This window comes from Moschus berezovskii, chromosome 2, assembly GCF_049115385.1.
Source record: "Moschus berezovskii isolate FMDL1 chromosome 2, NW_MosBer_1.0, whole genome shotgun sequence".
NCBI lineage: Eukaryota > Metazoa > Chordata > Mammalia > Artiodactyla > Moschidae > Moschus > Moschus berezovskii.
This window is the reverse complement of record NC_142461.1, coordinates 23,951,678-23,965,286: the sequence shown is the minus strand read 5'-3', so window position 1 is coordinate 23,965,286 and position 13,609 is coordinate 23,951,678. Positions and strand designations below refer to the sequence as shown.

The 13,609-nt window shown below is 41.3% G+C and overlaps 1 non-coding gene across 1 annotated transcript; it reads right to left on the bottom strand.

Moving 5' to 3' along the window:
* Positions 1-11,952: 11,952 nt before the first annotated feature.
* On the bottom strand, positions 11,953-12,057 carry LOC129538815 (U6 spliceosomal RNA). Its single transcript, XR_008682349.2, has one exon. It is a non-coding gene; the product is annotated as a U6 spliceosomal RNA (small nuclear RNA).
* Between the last annotated feature and the right edge of the window lie 1,552 nt (positions 12,058-13,609).

Sequence of the window (13,609 nt, the reverse complement as noted above, 5' to 3'; positions counted from 1 at the left end):
ATGGACTGCAGCCTACCAGGCTCCTCCATCCATGGGATTTTCTAGGCAAGAGTACTGGAATGGCTTGCCATTGGCCATATCTAAGCCTTAACAACTTTCGAAAGCTTTAAATGATAGTAATTGGGCTATTGGCCTATTGAATTCTGAGATCTCTATGATGAGAAAGGCAGTGCTACACAACTGCAAGGCCCTTGACACCTTACAGCGTCTCAGGGAGATATCTGTGCTATGATTCAAACTGAATGCTGTATTTTCATACCTGATAAATCCTTTAATGTAACACATTGAACCACGTGAAAAATCATATTTCTGCTTTAAGTTACCCATTCCATAGCTTTGATGATCTTTTAAAAAAAACTGGTTTGGTGTGGGAGGCTCATGGTTAAAATATTTGCTTTTAATTCCACTAATGTTATTAACTATACCATTTGCATTTTGCTTGTTTCACAAGATTATTATTTCTTGTATTACCAAGTGTATGACTGAGCCTCCAATGAAAATGGTAATAGACTTGAAGCAGTTGATCAAATGTATGACTTGATATATGATCAATGATTATAATAGTATAACTCTAGGTATGAGAAGATGCAATGAGAGGGAATACTTTCTTGGACCATAACTAGAAGACAGGTGTCCAGAGATCTTTGACTAGGACCTAATCCAGTAATAGCACACTGAGTGGCTTATCGACCAAAACCTTCTTCAGAACTGGGAACAAGCCTTCCCAGCAACGTGGGACAAGATGGTTATGAAATGCCCCCCAAAGTATGGTCGGATTTATGACAACAACGGGCCATGTCAACTACAAACTGGCACTTACCAAGAGCATTGCCAGTGACTGAATAACAAAGGCATTTGCCATCTGCCTCTTCAGAGACTGAACCCCATGCTGCTATAGCTGTTGATCTTCAACAACCCCTGAGGGAGTTCAGGGTGGAGAGAGGCACTCTGTGCTCCAGGGAATCTGGCGGGACAGGTCTTTAGATAGCTGGATGTTTTTAGGAACAGATTTTATGATCTCAGTCTTTGCATCTCCTCATATCTAGAGAAGCACCAAATCCCTTGATGGTGACATCAGATCCTCATGACTAACAAAAGAAAGTGAAAGTGAAGTTACTCAGTCGTGTCCTACTCTTTGCGACCCCATGGACTGTAGCCTACCAGGCTCCTCCACCCATGGGATTTTCAAGGCAAGAGTACTGGAGTGGGTTGCCATTGTCTTCTCCAGGGGACCTTCCTGACCCAGGGATCGAACCCTGGTCTTCCTCATTGCAGGCAGATACTTTTACCATCTGAGCCACCAGGGAGCCTTTTGTAAAATTAGTGCTTCATGACATTGAACTCCCCCTTCACCAAAACCTTATATATTGACTTTCCCCCACTGCCACTTTTGAGCAGTCTCTCTGAGCTATCTGAGATGCTGGCCTCCCAGACTGCAGTCCTCATTTTGCTCCAAATAAAACTTAACTTGCAGCTCTCAAGTTGTACATCTTTTTTCAGTCGACACAGGGAAGGTGGTCTGGTATTCCCATTTTTTCAAGAATATTCCACAGTTTGTTGTGATATACACAGTTGAAGTCTTCAGCAAAGTCAGTGAAGCAAAAGTGGATGTTTTTCTGGAATTCTCTTGTTTTTTCTATGATCCGACGGATGTTGGCAGTTTGATCTCTGGTTCCTCTGCCTTTTCTAAATCCAGCTTGAACATCTGGGAATTCTCAGTACACATACTGTTGAAGCCTCACTTGGAGAATTTTGAGCATTACTTTGCTAGCATGTGAGATGAGTGCAATTGTGCAGTAGTTTGAACATTCTTTGGCATTGCCTTTCTTTGGGATTGGAATGAAAACTGACCTTTTCTAGTCCTGTGGCCACTGCTAGTTTTCCAAATTTGCTGGCATATTGAGTGTAGTACTTTAACAGCATCATCTTTCAGGATTTGAAATAGCTCAGCTGGAATTCCATCATCTCCACTAACTTGTTCATAGTGATGCTTCCTAAGGTCAACTTGACTTCACACTCCAGAATGTCTGATTCTAGGTGAGTGATCACACTGTCATGGTTATCCGGGTTCTTAAGACCTTTTTGATACAGTTTTGCATATTCTTGCTAACTCTTCTTAATCTCTTCTGCTTCTATTAGGTCCATACCATGTCTGTCCTTTATTGTGCTCATCTTTGCATGAAATGTTCCCTTGGTATCTCTAATTTTCTTGAAGAGATCTCTAGTCCTTCCCATTCTATTGTTTTCCTCTATTTCTTTGCATTGTTAACTTAGAAGGCTTTCTTATCTCTCCTTGCTATTCTTTGAAACTCCGCATTCAAATGTGTATATCTTTCCTTTTCTCCTTTGCCTTTCTCTTCTCTTCTCTGCTATTTGTAAGATCTCCTCACACAACCATTTGCCGCTTTGCATTTCTTTTCCTTGGGATGGTTTTGATCACTGCCTCCTGTACAGTGTTACGAACTTCTGTCCATAGTTTTTCAGGTACTCTATCAGATCTAATCCCTTGAATCTATTTGTCACTTCCACTGTATAATCATAAGGAATTTGATTTACCACGGAATGGCCTAGTGGTTTTCCCTACTTTCTTTAAGTCTGAATTCTGCAATAAGGAGTTCATGATCTGAGCCACACTCAGCTCTAAGTTTTGTTTTCGCTAACTGTATAGAGCTTCTCTATCTTTGGCTGCAAAGAATATAATCAGTCTGATTTCAGTATTGACAATCTGGTGATGTCCATTTGTAGAGTTGTCTCTTGTGTTGTTGGAAGAGGGTGTTTTTCTCTTGGCAAAACTGTTAGCCTTTGCCTTGCTTCATTTTGTACTCCAAGGCCAAACTTGCCTGTCACTCCAAATATTCGTTGACTTCCTACTTTTGCATTCTAATTCCTATGATGAAAAGGACATCTTTTTTTGTGTTAGTTCTAGAAGGTCTTGCAGGTCTTCATAGAACTGTTCAACTTCTTGGGCATTAGTGGTTGGGGCATAGATTTGGATTACTGTGATACTGAATGGTTTACCTTGGAAATGAACCAGTATCATTCTGTCGTTTTTGAGATTGCACCCAAGTACTGCAGTTAGGCCTCTCTTGTTGACTATGAGGGATATTCCATTTATTCTAAGGGATTCTTGCCCACAGTAGTAGATATAGTGGTCATCTGAATTAGTGACTATAGTGAGATCTTTTTTATGCCTAATTAAGCTGAAAGCTAATACCTTCTTTCCTTTAAAATTGTCCTTAACATATTTTATCTCCCATCTTCACTCCAGGCCTAGTCTATGAATTGTTTTTAGTGATATCTTAATCTTGACAGGCTTCCCTGGTAGCTCAGCTGGTAAAGAATATGCCTGCAATGCAGAAGACCTCGGTTCACTTCCTGGGTTGGGAAGATCCCCTGGAGGAGGGTTAGGCTACCCACTGCAGTATTCTTGGGCTTCCCTGGTGGTTCGGATGATAAAGAATCTGCCTGCAATGTAGGAGACCTGGGTTCAATCCCTGGGTTGGAAAGATCCCCTGGAGGAGGTCATGGCAACCCACTCCAATATTCTTGCTTGGAGAATTCCCATAGACAGAGGTGCTTGGTGGGCTACAGTCCATGGGGTCGCAAAGAGTTGGACACGACTGAGTGGTAGAAACAACAGGCAAGTCTTGACGTAGAGCTGGAGATGAGAGAGCAGTGGGAGGGAGATCTTTGTTTTAGGTTCTATTCAGCTTTCCACAGTCTGGTGGCTCAGATGGTGAACACGTCTGCCTGCAATGTGGAAGACCAGGGTTCGATCCCTGGGTCGGGAAGGTCCCCTGGAGAAGAAAATGGCAACCCACTCCAGTACTCTGGCCTTGAAAATCCCATGGGTGGAGAAGCCTGGTAGGCTACAGTCCATGGGGTCGCAAAGAGTCGGACACGACTGAGCGACTTCACTTCACTTGTCTGTGTAGACTTCTGATGTTTGAGTTCTCAGCACCTGCTTTTTGTTATTCAGGTTATGGAGCCCTGATTTTGCTTTGGGAACCCACCTCCTTTTCTTCTATACACCCCATTGGATGCACTCCTTTTGGATCTGAGGCAACCTATCCCTCCCTTGGGCAAGATTAAGTAGGTGTCACAAGTTACTCCAAGTGTCTTCCTGGAAGTGGAATCATAAAGAAAATTGGCACAAAAAGACTGAAAACAGCTGGAGGCTGTTCATCAAGACAATGACAATTTGAAGGGGTGACATAGTAAAGAGATCCTGGCACCTCATACTTGGAGCTACTCTGTTCCTTTTCAGTAGTCTGTGGGGGCTTTTTATTTGTTCATTTTAGCTTTTCTTTTGATTATGAGAGACATCACATATCCTTCTCAACAAGTTCCTTTTTGCTTAATTTAGTTACAAATGACTTCTGTGCTGTAAGCACAGAACCCTCAAAGACACTCCAGTACACTCTTCTTTAATAGATTATTAAATATTACAAAACAATTCCCATATGTCCTTTTAGAAAACATCTTTTCTTGCTTTAAGGCACTAATAAAAATGTTGATTATTGGCATGGAGATAGTTGTAACATTTTGGGGAAGTCACCAGATGGTGACATTACATATTATTTCCTAATCCAATTTATCTTGAAATGTGTGTTTGTTAAATCTTGAGGAAATGCCATATCATCATTATTATGTTATAGCTCTGCTTTAAAGAAAACAAGCTACAGAATATCTTGTGGGGATAGAATTTGGATGTGATGTAAGCAGTTCTTTGGCAGTATCTCAGAAGTATGTACTCTAACTTCAAAAAATTTATGTCTGAAAGCAAACAAATATCCTCAGAAGGGGAATATTTCCTAAGTGGATGAAGCCAATATGTAGATTTTATTACAGTTCTGTCAGGAAGCAATGACTTATACATTGCTGTTGCTCACACATAAACCTTTCACAGAATATGATAAATGCTTCTTTGATATGTAGGCACTACTCTCAGCAAAACCCTCAAGCAGTGGACTCTGACCAGAAGCCATGTATGTGATAGAAAAGACCTTTGCTTTGAATTATATAGAAAATTGCAGATTAAATTGTTATTCAATATGATAAGTAGGGGCTAGAGAAGAGTTTTATATTTGTCTTAGGTAGTCCATGGGTACTTTTTTTAATTGACCAGAGTTATTTTGGTAGATCAGATCAAAATAAGAAGGTGATGGTAACACTGAACTCAGTGCTGCTGACTATGAGAAACTCTCATTGGTAAATATAAGCTTCTATCAGAAGGAAACAAAAACATTTTCTTTAATTTATTTTTTTACTGAAGGATAATTGCTTTACAGAATTTTGTTGTTTTCTGTCAAACCTCAACATGATCAGCCATAGGTACACATATATCCCCTCCCTTTTGAACCTCCCTCCCATCTTCCTCCCCATCCCACCCCTCCAGGTTGATTCAGAGCCCCTGGTTGAGTTCTTAGCCATACAGCAAATTCCCTTTGGCTATCTATGTTACATATGGTAATGTAAGTTTCCATGTAACTCTTTCCATGTAACTCTCTCTCTCTCCACCCTCTCCTCCCCTCTCCCCATGTCCGTAAGTTTGTTCTTCTTGTCTGTTTCTCCATTGCTAACCTGTAAGTAAATTCTTCGGTACCATTTTTTTAGATTCCATATATATTCATACGAATAACAGAATGACATATGAATGTCACATGAATTTGAAATTTTTTATGAGGATTTTCTTTTTCTCTTCTGCTTCTGGTTTTGATTTCTCTCTTTCACAAATGTTATCAGTTGGCTAGTGCTATGTAACAACCACTCCAAAAAACAGTAGCTTAAAAGAGCAAACATTACTTAGCTCATCAGTTTGGGTGTTGGCATGGTGGTTATTCTGGTCTTGGCTGGACTTGCTCGTGCATAGGTGATGGGTTCATGGGCTGGTTGCTGCTGGCTTAGCTGATATTGACTATACTCTCACATGTTTTGGAGAAGGAAGTGGCAACTCACTCTAGTATTCTTGCCTGGAGAATCCCATGGATAGAGGAACCTGGCTGGCTCCAGTCCATGGGGTTGCAGAGAGTCAGATACTGCTGAGCAACTAACAGTCAGAACTGTACATGGAACAACAGACTGGTTCCAAATAGGAAAAGGAGTACGTCAAATTTGTATATTGTCACCCTGCTTATTTAACTTATATGCAGTGTACATCATGAGGAACTCTGGGCTGGAAGAAGCACAAGCTGGAATCAAGATTGCTGGGAGAAATATCAATAACCTCAGATATGCAGATGATGCCACCCTTATGGCAGAAAGTGAAGAGGAACTAAAAAGCCTCTTGATGAAAGTGAAAGTGGAGAGTGAAAAGGTTGGCTTGAAGCTCAACATTCAGAAAACAAAGATCATGGCATCTGGTCCCATCACTTCATGGGAAATAGATGGGGTAACAATGGAAACAGTGTCAGACTATTTTTTTGGTCTCCAAAATCACTGCGGATGCTGATTGCAGCCATGAAATTAAAAGACACTTACTCCTTGGAAGGAAAGTTATGACCAACCTAGACAGCATATTAAAAAACAGAGACATTACTTTGGCAAGCAAGGTCCGTCTAGTCAAGGCTATGGTTTTTCCAGTGGTCATGTATGGATGTGAAAGTTGGACTGTGAAGAAAGCTGAGCACCGAAAAATTGATGCTTTTGAACTGTGGTGTTGGAGAAGACTCTTGAGAGTCCCTTGGACTGCAAGGAGATCCAACCAGTCCATTCTAAAGGAGATCAATCCTGGGTGTTCATTGGAAGGACTGATGCTAAAGCTGAAACTCCAATACTTTGGCCACCTCATGCGACGAGTTGACTCACTGGAAAAGACTCTGATGCTGGGAAGGGTTGGGGGCGGGAGGAGAAGGGGACGACAGAGAATGAGATGGCTGGATGGCATCACCGACTCAATGAACATGAGTTTGAGTGAACTCCAGGAGTTGTGATGGACAGGGAGCACTGGTGTGCTGTGATTCATGGGGTTGTAAAGAGTCAGACACGACTGAGCGACTGAACTGAACTGAACACTTTCACTGTATGTTTGTCTAAGATGTTCTCAGACGGAACAGCCAGGCTGTCCTCTGCTCATCTCCCAGCATGCTGCCTATACTTGTCCCTATAGCCATGTCCAGGCTAAGAGAGAGACAGAGAGAAATGTGGGGGTGGGGGGACTCAGGGTGGGGGGAGTTAGAAAGAGAGAACAGGCAAGGTATTTTTTGAACTCTAAACTCAGAATTGGCACATAGACCTTTCTGTGTCCAGAAGAGGAGATACAAAATCACATTGCAAAAGGTATGGATACATAGAAGCATGAGAAATTGTGGCCAAGTTTTATTTCTCACACTTAGGAATGTTGCATTGCTGCTAGTCTGGTTGTCTGTTTGTATGTGTCTGTCTGTCTGTCTCTGTGTGTGGTGTCAAATGAGAAGAATGGGTGGAGAGGGATAGTGGACCAGAAAGGAGGGTGGAAGAGAAGAGAGTTCATGTGGGTTGAATGTCAGAAAGAATTTGTGGGATTTGGTAAATGAGAGGCTTCCAACAGCCTCAGTGTAGAAGAGAAATAGGTGTAAGAGGAAACAGGATTTGGATATGCATTTCCATGATTTAAGAACTTGATCTCTTGATATTCTATAAGAGATGCAAGTAAAGAATGAAAGTTCTATTATGTAATCTTTTTGGCTATTGAGCCATGCATTTTTAAAATGCAACTGTGTAAGCTGCAGCACTGCGGGGTCCCAGGAGTCATTTGGATTAAGCATTTAGTCTTCTAAAGGAAGATCTTTTTTTTTAAAAAAAAAAGCTCTACCAAACTTGAGGAAAAGTAAAACATTGACTCTCTGCCCCCCTTCCCCGCCCCCATCTCCGGGAGGACAATCAATCACATCTTGATGTTTAATATTTCTTGAGCACTCTCAGGTTTAGCAAGTCAAAATTTTGAGTGAATGTGGTGTTTTCTGAAGACTTTGTGATTTGAGACTTTTCAAATATCTGTGGGAAAGTAAAGACATAATGTATTGACTAATTTCTAGGTGCATGATGCTGCCAGTTTATTTGAACATTTGACAGCTCCTCTGAGCCCATACACTTTTCTTCACCCATTTCTATAATAACAGTGTTAGTGCTTAAGATCTGTAATACTTACAGGATGAATGGGAAATGCCCTGAAAGTTAGACCAACCTGTAATTCAAATCCTGACTAGCTACGTGAGCTTGGGCACATTTCTAACCTGACTAAGCTTTTCTAAACTCTTAACATGAGGATAGCAATCCTTTTGCATACATTTGTAGTAAGGATTAAATATAATGTATAATCAGTGTTAAGCACCTACATGTTTATTTTGACTCCTTAAAAAGAGTCTATAAACCAGCCTTTATTGAACCAATGTCAAGATAATAGGATTTCCCAAATTTGGTCAGATAAGCTTGTCCCCTTGGACTGCAAGGAGATCCAACCAGTCCGTTCTAAAGGAGATCAATCCTGGGTGTTCACTGATGCTAAAGCTGAAACTCCAATACTTTGGCCACCTCATGCGACGAGTTGACTCACTGGAAAAGACTCTGATGCTGGGAGGGATTGAGGGTGGGAGGAGACGGGGACGACAGAGAATGAGATGGCTGGATGGCATCACCGACTCGATGGACATGGGTTTGAGTGAACTCCGGGAGTTGGTGATGGACAGGGAGGCCTGGCGTGCTGTGATTCATGGGGCCGCAAAGAGTCAGACACGACTGAGCGACTGAACTGAACTGAACTGAACTGAAAGTCCAGTATTGTGAACCAACAAAGACCTTTTTTCTTCTAGTTACTTATAAGAGAAAACCAAGGGTGTAGCTATGAACTTAGGTGTTGGTGTCAGGTTTTATATGCTATGCCACTGGGGCCATTTACAAATAAATCAATCATCAGGTATAGTTTTTATTTTCTGTATAATTATTCAAGATCTCAGGGTACTTACAATTTACTTGGTGAAAAAACAATAGAAAACTTTAAAATGCAGTGAGTATTTAATGAAATGCTTAAACTTGGAGCTTTCCAGCCTTCGAGGAGAAATCAATAAAGGCTTAAGAGGATCTTGAAAATGAGGTAAGTGTTAGGGTATAGACATGTCAAAGAGAGCATCTGAAAGAATGCCTGGGGGTTAATATAGACCAGAAAGGCAGGTAGAAATTAGAGATATGAGTGGGTGCAGGTTGATCTGGTGGGGAAAAGTAGATGATGGAAGGTTTTGAATGCCTTTGAAGACTCTTGCTGGGGCAGAGGCTATATTATCACTATGATTTCTGAATAAGTGGAAGATATCCTGAAGATTAATGCATGGCAGGGACCTCCAGATTCTTGAGGCATAGCCTGGAATCAAGTGTTGGTTGGCAGGAAGTCAGGCACGTTGTGACAGAACCCTGCATAATGTAGTGGTGGTAGGGTCAGGAAGAAGTCACACAGACTCTTCACTGTTGGAGTTTTGGAGGGCTTTGGAGTTTTGGGTTCTCCTGGGCCCCAGTTAGTCAACTGACCATCGGTGTGATCCTGGCTCAGATATCTGCTTTGGGTAAAGATTCAGAAGGCAGAATCTGTCCTGTTGGATACTGGCTGGATGAACTCAGCATCCCTTTCCTTGTTGTCAATTTTGTGACTCCTAAGGTACCTGTCTATTACATGTTTCCAAGCAATGCCTAGTCCTTCAAAGTGCTAGACAAATAGGAATCAGAACAGTGGGCCTCACCTGGCAGTTGATACAACAGCTACAATTTTCTCTCTACCTGAACTCTAATAAAACAGAAGGCAATTCTCTCCCTGTCCCCAGGCAAGGGACAAATAGAAAAGTGGAACATGGGATGAAACAACGTGGGTCATTCCCTTAATGACTAACGTTCATTTTTGCCTTCCCTAGATTGTTAATTACAGATAAATTGGTCCTCAGGCCACTTCAGGGAAAAGTGAAGATCAAATGAATCCTCTAATTCAAGAGTCAGCTGGACTTCTAATGCTATCCTTTTCTGACAACTAAAGGATGAGAACTTATATGTTTTAAACAAATGATTTCTACTTTGTCCATTCATCTAACTACGGACACTTAGGTTACTTCCACATCTTAGCTATGGCAAATAATACTGCAGTTAACATTGGGGTACATATGCTTTCTTTCTTTCTTGGGTGTCCCGAGTCTTTGTTGCTGCACATGGGCTTCCTCTAGTTGTGGTGAGTGGGGACTGCTCTCTAATTGTGGTACTCAGGCTTCTCGTTATGGTGGCTTCTCTTGTGGAGCACAGGTTCTAGGGTGTGGGGGCTTCAGTAGTTGCGGATCCCAGGCTCTAGAGCATGGGCTCAATAGTTATGGTGCATGGGCTTAGTTGCTCCTCAGCATGTGGGATCTTCCCAGACCGGGAATTGAACCCATGTCCCCTACGTTGGCAGGCAGATTCTTAACTACTGGACCACCAGGGAAGTCCTGAATATGTTTTCTTCAGGTAAATACCCAGAAGTGAAATTGCTGAGTCATAAGGCAGTTCTATTTTTAATTTGTTGAGGAATCTCCATACTTTTTTCCATAGTGGTTGCTCCAATTTACATTCCCATCAATAGTGCATATGGTTCCCTTTTCACCATATCCTTGTCAACACTTGTTATTTGTAGACTTTTTGATGATAGCCCTTCTGACAGATTTGGGGTGATAACCTCATTGTGGTTTTGATTTGCATTTCCCTGATGATGAGTGATGTTGAGCATATTTTCATGTTGTTGGCCCTCTAATGTCTATTCAGGTCCCCTGCCCATTTTTTTTTTAACAGGTTGTCTGTTTTTATGATGTTGAGTTGTATGAGCTCTTTGTCTATTTTGGACATTAATTCCTTAGGGGATATATCTTTTGCTAATATGTTCTTCCTTTCAGTAGGCTGCCTTTTCATTTTGATGATAGCTTCATTTGCTATGCAAAAGCTTTGTGTATATATACATATATAGTACACACTCACAAATGCACACATACACAATGGAATATCAGTCAGCCATAAACTCTGAAATCTTGCCATTTGGGGCAACATGAGCAGATCTAGAGGGTATTTTGCTAAATGAAATAAGTCAGACAGAGAAAGACAAGTATGATATGATCTCACTTATATGCAGTACCTAGAAAACAAAGCAAACAAAACAAAATGAAAACTGATTTATAGATACAGAGAACAAGTGGGTGGTCACCAGAGGGGAGTGGGGTAGAGTGGGGAAAATATTAAAGAGCATTAAGAGGTACCAACTCAATGGACATGAGTTTGAGTAAACTCCGGGAGCTGGTAATGGACAGAGAAATTTGGTGTGCTACAGTCCATGGGGTTGCAAAGAGTCAGACACGACTGAGTGACTGAACTGAACTGAACTGAAGAGGTACAAACTTCCAATTATAAAATAAATAAGCCACAGAGATGGAATAAACCACATTAGGAGTATAGTCAATAATGTTGTAATAACTTTGTATGGGGGCACATATCTGGCTACCAGACTTATTATGGTGAACATTCTATAATGTATGCAAATATTGAATCATGACGTAGTATGCCTGAAACTGGCATAATATTGTATATCAGCTATATTTTTAAAAGCACTTCCATATTTCCAAGCTGGATTTCAGCACGGAAGAAAGAAGGTAAAAAATTCGACTAGAGAAACCTAAAAGACAAGGTAAATTCCCTTCTTGTTTGAGGTGTTTTCTTATGGAGAGGGTCTGTCATGATGTGAGAGAAGGGGAGGGTGAGAGAGAGTATTTTCTTTTTTTTTTTTATTTTTATTGGAGGCTAATTATTTTACAATATTATATTGGTTGGTATTGCCATATATTGACATGAATCCGCCCCGGGTATACATGAGTTCCCCCTCCCGAACCCCCCTCCCACCTCCCTCCTCCCCTTATCCTCCCTCTGGGTCATCCCCACACACCAGCCCCGAGCATCCTGTAACATGCATCGACCCTGAACTGGAAAAATATGGAACGCTTCATGAATTTGCGTGTCATTCTTGCGCAGGGGCCATGCTAATCTCTGCATCGTCCCAATTTTTAGTATATGTGCTGCCAAAGCGAGCACGAGAGTATTTTCTTGAAAGAATACAAATATTAAAATCTAACACTTAAATATTTACCTGTAATCCCCATGGACAGAGGAGCCTGGTGGGCTGCAGTCCATGGGGTCACAAAAAGTTGAACACAACTGAGCGACTAAGCACAGCACATGATCATCTCTATAGAAATCAACAATTGTTAAACAAACTGTGGAAAATTCTTAAAAAAATGGGAATACCAGACCACCTTATCTGTCTCCTGAGAAACCTGTATGTGGGTCAAAAAGCAACAGTTAGAACATTACATGGAACAACTGACTGGTTCAAAATTGCAAAAGAAGTATGATAAGGCTGTATATTATCACCCTGCTTATTTAACTTATACGAAAAGTACATCATGCAAAATGCCAGACTGGAAGACTCACAAGCTGGAATCAAGATTGCTAGAAGAAACACCAACAACCTCAGGTATGCACATGATACCACTCTAATTGCACAAAGTGAAAAGGAACTAAAGAGCTTCTTGATGAGGGTGAAAGTGGAGAGTGAAAAAGCTGGCTTAAAACTCAGCATTAGAAAAACTAAGATCATGGCATCCAGTCCCATCACTTCATGGCAAATAGAAGGGGGAAAAGTAGCAGCAGTGACAGATTTTCTTTTCTTGGGCTCCAAAATCACTGTGGATGGTGACTACAGCCATGAAATTAAAAGACACTCGCTTCTTGGAAGAAAAAGCTATGACAAACCTAGACAGCATATTAAAAAGGAGAGATATCACATTGCCAACAAAGGTGCATATAGTCAAAGCTCATGTATGGATGTGAGAGATGGACCATAAAAAGACTGAGCACTGAAGAACTGATGCTTTCAAACTGTGGGGCTGGAGAAGACTCTTGAGAGTCCATCAGACAGCAATGAGATGAAACCATGAGATCAAATGAGATCAAATCAATGAGATCAGATTTGATCAGTGAGATCAAATCCTTAAGGAAATCAACTCTGAATATTCATTGGAAGAACTATTGCTGAAGCTGAAGCTCCAGAACTTTGGCCACCTGATGCTAAGAGCTGACTCATTGGAAAAGACCCTAATGCTGGGAAAGATTAGGAGAAGGCAGCAGAGGATGAGACGGTTGGAGAGTATCACCAACTCAATGGACATGAACTTGAGCAAACTGTGTTATAGTTGAGGACAGGGAAGCCTGATGTGCTGCAGTCCCATGGGGTCTCAAAGAGTTGGACACAACTTAGAGACTGAACAACAATAATAAGCCAATGATATTTATTTACTCAACAAATGGTTGCTAAGGATCTATCCTGTGCCACACTCTGTCTCAGGAATGAAAAAAAAAAAAAAGTCAGTAAATGAAACAAATCCCTATTCATGTGGGGTTGACATGGCAGGTAGAGAAGCTAGACAAAAGCCTTACAAAAATACTCTCTGTCAGGGGGTCCTAGGTGTTAAGAAGAAGAGTTAGTCTGGGAATGGGGGTGGAGAGGGATGGAGTTGATGATGGTGCCCTGCTCTTTTAGACAGAGTGTCCAAGGCAGCCCTCTCTAATGGGATGCTATCCAAGG